The sequence below is a fragment of the Schistosoma mansoni genome, chromosome 6 (genome assembly GCF_000237925.1).
Source record: "Schistosoma mansoni strain Puerto Rico chromosome 6, complete genome".
In the NCBI taxonomy this organism is placed as follows: domain Eukaryota; kingdom Metazoa; phylum Platyhelminthes; class Trematoda; order Strigeidida; family Schistosomatidae; genus Schistosoma; species Schistosoma mansoni.
In genome coordinates, this window is record NC_031500.1 from 18202025 (window position 1) to 18208174 (window position 6150).

Genomic DNA, 6150 nt, shown 5'->3' on the forward strand with positions numbered 1-6150 from the left:
ATTCTGGGGCACATGCTTAGATTCAGATCATGCTCTAGTGCGAGCACGTATTTGTCTGCGTCTTACTGGACGTAGGAAAGACACTGCAGGGAAGCCTCTAAGGGTTCTACTTAATGGTAGGCAAGCTAAGAATATATTTCAGGAACAACTAGAAAAACAGTTAGGCAGCCATGTAAGTTGTGTCCACCCCGAGGCAGCGTGGAATGACATCCGAAAAGCTGTGGAATCAGCAGTGATATCCGCTAATAAGGTAAACCATAACGTTAGGGAGAAACAATGGATCTCGGCAGCATCTACCGCACTGATAGATGCTCGTAAACTCATCCCACCTGGCTCTGAGCATAACGAAGAGCGGAGTCAACTTAAGCGCAGGCTTATAAGAAGTCTACGTAATGATCGTGAACAGTGGTGGGTAGCGAAAGCAAGAGAGATGGAAAAGGCAGCGGCAATAGGTAACAGTAGGCAGCTATTCAGACTCGTTAAAGAAACCGGTATTAGGAACCCGAATATCAGTGAAACCATCTCAGATAAAGATGGGCATATAATTCATTCTCAATCCAGGAGGTTGGATCGATGGGCAGAACACTTTAGGGATCAGTTCAACTGGCCTTCAGCCACACTTCAATTACCCACGATCCCCAGTCGTCCTGAATGGCAAATTGATGTAAGTCCTCCAACCCTCTGTGAGGTTGAAAAAGCTATAGGAAATCTGAAGCGAGGGAGAGCAGCAGGCCCTGACAGGTTGACCCCTGAGATTTTTAAGGATGGTGGTCCAGTACTAGCAGTGAGATTGACTGAGGTCTTAGGTAGAATCTGGGAACTGGACGTAATTCCATCTGACTGGTCCCAATCACTGATTGTGCCAGTTTATAAGAAAGGACAAAAGTCCTCTTGTGACAATCACAGAGGGATCAGTTTGACTAATATAGTGTCTAAAATATTAGCTTCAATAATACTAGGTCGCCTAACCAAAGCTCGTGAAGAGCAGACTAGAGAAAACCAAGCTGGTTTTCGACCTGGACGTGGTTGCATAGACCAGATATTCACCCTACGTCAGGTCCTAGAACATAGACACAAATTCAGACGTCCCACAATAGTAGTATTTCTTGACCTTAAGGCGGCATTTGACTCTGTTGATCGTGAGGTTCTATGGCAATGTCTGTCACTGAAAGGAGTACCAAAGAAGTACATTAACCTCATAAAGGCTCTCTACTCGAGCACAACTGGTCGAGTTAGAGCCTATGGCGAACTGTCATCAGAACTGATTACCACAAGTGGCGTTCGTCAGGGCTGTCCACTCTCCCCATTCTTGTTTAACTTTGTCATTGACTTACTTTTAGAGATAGCACTTTCATCAGCTAAACCTCCAGGAGTTGAACTTTTACCAGGAGACTCACTTGTCGACTTAGAATACGCCGACGACATAGTTTTACTCGGTGAAGACGCTGACAACATGCAGAGTCTTCTGACCACTATAAGCAACAATGCAGGCATGTTCGGAATGCGATTCTCTCCCTCGAAGTGCAAAATGTTACTTCAGGATTGGGTTGCATCGACACCTGAACTAATGATAGGGAGTGAAGTAGTTGAGCGTGTAGACCACTTCACTTATCTTGGAAGTCTCATCAGCCCTTGTGGTCTGGTATGTGACGAAATCTCAGCACGGATACAGAAGGCTCGTCTAGCTTTCGCCAACTTGCGTCATTTATGGCGTAGCCGAGATATCCGTCTAGCAACCAAAGGACGGGTTTACTGTGCAGCAGTTCGCTCCGTCCTACTCTATGGCAGTGAAACATGGCCAATAAGAGTAGAGGATATTCGTAGGCTACTAGTGTTCGATCATAGGTGTCTTCGAAGCATTGCTCGTATATCCTGGGACCGCCGGGTAAGTAATGCAGTTGTTAGGAAACGAGTACTAGGTAGGGATGGCAAATCGATTGATGAAGTAGTGAAACTTCATCAGTTGAGATGGCTGGGACATGTGTTACGTATGCCCGACCACCGACTGCCCCGACGTGCAATGTTTCATGGTGTAGGAGTAGGTTGGAAGAAAGCTAGGGGTGGCCAGACCAAAACATGGCACAAATCAATGAAGTCACTGACAAGTGGACTGGGCCATGTTGGTAGGTGTAGACTACCTGGTTGGGATTCGCGAGATGACAGCAACCGATGGTTAGAGACCTTGAATGACATGGCTCAAAATCGTTTGCAATGGCGAAGATGCATCCACTCTTTGTGTTCTACCAAATTCTAATCTTCTGAATTCCTCATGTCTTTATCTTTTTCTCTTTCCAAATTTATTTCACTGTACTATACTCCTTCAATAATTTCTTGAAACCCCTAATCTTTTGGATTTCTGATTATACTCCTACTACTTCTACCACTATGGGATTTGAATCGACAACTGCATCTCTGTGCTAATGTGGTATGGCAACTCGAACTGATGTACGTACGTACGAAGTTCTACGTTGTGACTGACTGAATGGTCTCTTACTCAATCCATCTAAATGTCAGGCTGTTAATATTGGCCTGAGACATGGACAGAACGTACACTCTATTTTGGGATCACATAGTGCTTGTGCCATTGGAGACTCCTTAATAAACACAGTGTCGAAGGTCAAATATCTTGGTGTCATTTTTTCCTCTGATCTTTCTTGGTCTTCTCATGTTTTACTGTTATCGAAAAAAGTTTACCGTTTGACATACTACATAAAGAGGCTGCATGCTTTTGGGATTACTCGCCATTTACTCTTACAATTTGTAAATCCCTGCATATTACCTATTATTCTATACTGTTCTCCATTATTCTTTCCTGGGCTTTTGAGAAAAGACTTTGCTGTTTTGCGTAGAGTGCTGAAGGCAGTTCGCAAGGTATGTGGTGAATCTTTTGAATTCATTATTAATATGCTTGTGGATAGACATCTTAAGTCCTGCAAACTCTTGGCAGGTGTTATCTTATCAGATACTAACCATCCGCTTCATTCATATTTTTCTCCTTGTATATCTTCTGGTAGAACGAGACGTAAATACATTAAAATCCATACACGCAAGCAAGTCTATAAAAGTTCTGTAATACCTTACTTAGCAAATTTACTTTGTGACGAACAGGCTGTTAGAGTTGACCTAGTAAATAACCTGTACTGTTAGGCATGTCTCAAATTCGATAATTTGTATAAACTGAGTTTTTTCTTGAAACTTTTTTTATTCGTTTTCTGTTTTTTTTTGTTTCTTTTTTGGTAAAAAAACTTGTTGAAATAACTCGTGCTGAGAATTCTATATTGTACCAGATTTTAATATTGAATAAAGCCATTAATAATAATAATAATAACAATAATAATAATAATGCAAACTACTTGGTCGGGGTCCGCTCGACTTTCGTAAACAATGGTTGGAGCCTGGGTGACATGGCTCAGAGTCAGTCACATTGACGTATGTGTATACACTTTGTCTTCCCTTAAACCGTCAGACTAATCTTACTCTATATCTTTCTTTCGACGAAGTAATTCTTTCTCCCTGTACCATATTTCTGCGTGCAACCCTTTCTACGTATTACTATCAGTGAAGTAACTACTTCCATGGACCTGTTGTTCATCATGCGTTAGTGAGGCATGGCAACTCGGCCGTTGCATACACGTGCCTGGTCCTACGTTGTAGCTGACTGACTGTGAGTCACAGTACAGCTAACGGGCGTCGCAAGTATAAGCAAATTCTAATCAATATGGAGAGCATCCCAACAACCTCTTAATCCTGACACGCACCATGTCCATTCGATAAACATAACAGAGATTGTTGACCATAATACAGCCACTCCATAGTGGCGAATCAATACAAGAACGAGTTAGGTGACCACTAGTATGGTTTGTTTCCTTCATATGCAAGTTGTCAGATTCAACATCCTTGGTCTACTGGATCGCATTACATGTGTCCACCTGTTTAACATGTATGGCATTTTCAATAGTATTCCACCGTGGTAATGGCTTTTATTTTCATGCATTTTTATTCCTGCTTTTATCATTTAATTTTTTTATTTTCTGTTAGGTTTTAACATGTACCATATGCATTATATTCGCATTGTTTTTATTTCTTTCTCCGATGTCTTTGTCACATTTCTTTGTAGTTTTTATATTACTTAATAAAATTAAGTAGTTTGATCGTTTTTCAGTTCTTTTTCCAACCTGCACAAGTTTTGGATGTTCAGTTATCCATTGTACTCCATCATTGTCTCACAACAATTGATGATATCAGTGTCATTTTTGTAATGTTGTTGTTTGACAATGTGTTTTCTGATTCTGTGACTATAACTTCATCGTTTTCACAATGTAGAAGCAGCGGCTTCTGTGACTTAGTCATGTTTTATTAATTTACCTCAGTTGCTTCCATATAGTTGATTTTTTGTTAACTCTGGGACTGATTAGAAAAGATGAATAGGTAATCAGTCTATGAAATGGTCCCGAGTATGAAAGTAACCTATAAAAGACTGGATTCTGTCAATTCATTAAAACTTCTTGGTTAGTTTCTGAGAGATGATACAAGTCAATGGTCTTGAGAAATGATTAGACATCAGTCATTATAATGTAGACTATCAACGTTGATGATCTACGTCGAATGATTGGAGGCCTACTCGAGTTAGACGGGAACGGTGTGACGAACAAGCTAACTTCGAAGTCACACCTCGCGACCAGAACCTTACGTGAATTGCCCCATCGACGTATCAAGGGACCATGGATGCTCTGAAGACTGTACAACACAAAGGACGTAATTACAAGAATATATTAGTTAAAGTAGATACAAGCGAAAGTAGAACCACTGCCGCATGGGCCAGTCCATGGCGTATGATTAACTGATGAGCGCTGACTGTCCTTGACCTTGACGGGGATCGATGATCTGTTCGATATCTAGTGACCCAACTGCCGGATGCTTTGGCTAGGGTTCGGTGACATTTCACTGGCCCTACAATAGAAACCAATAACAATCAGGTAGAAGTTTTCTTCTAAATTGTTCATAAAATATAAAAGGAACATTCTTGTATTTAACTGAACTATATCTATTTTAGATTATTCTTGTTGACTTTCTTCGCCTTGATTATATTTACATTTACTGCTATTTTCTTTATAGTCTTGCCACTTCAGTTCTACTACTACTACTACTACTACTACTACTACTACTACTACCAATAATAATAATAATAATAACAATATTATTATTAGAAGTATCATTATTATTATTACCATGTCTGTATATACATGTACGCTTGATCACATGTGACAGCCTACGTATATATATCTGTCTCTTGCTTAAATATAGCTCGATGAATCTTCCCTTTTCCATAAGTATATATACTTGAATCTTATTGATTGATTCAACTCTTCATTTGTTTGCTCGCGCGTATTGGCTTTTCTGATCAAATTCGCTTGATGTACTTGTAGCTTTATAATCTGGGCTAAGTGTTAAACTGTAGTCGACTCTTTGTATTGCCTTCTGAAATTTTAGTGACCTGCTTTTCTCGACGAGAATGCGATTAATATAATGGAAACAATTATTATTATAACCAATTATACCAGTGATTGTTTTACTGTACTCGTTTTTGTTTAACTGTACCAAACGCACTTTTCCTTCCGTTGTCCATCTTGCTCGCACGAACGCGCTTACGCTCCACTGTGTTGTCTGTAATATTTGGCACGTCTCGGTATTCTTTCGATACCATGAGATCGCCAATAAATATACTTTATCTGGACCAGTTACAGTCTTCTGGTCTACGAGCTATCAAAGGAACCAAGTCGTTTTCGGGCGCGTAATCTTACTGTAGTGGTGATCATAGTCAATTGAGATTCGACGCCATCTACAAATTCATACACTGTTGGGATTTATATAATAACAGTTATCTGGGTGATTGATATACAAAGCCTAAGGAATTAATTACCTCGATACCAAGTCACTAAACAATATAGGATTGGTATAACGCATACTATATTTGGTAACCATGCCCACTAGATCTGATGCAAATTAGATAAAATAATATCTATTCACCATTTTTGTCAAAACATGTTTTATATATAATTGAAATCATGAGTCAATTGAAGTTAGCCCACCATAGAAAACCTGGAAGCACTGGACGGCCGTTTCCTTCTATTGTGGGACTCCTCGGCAGTG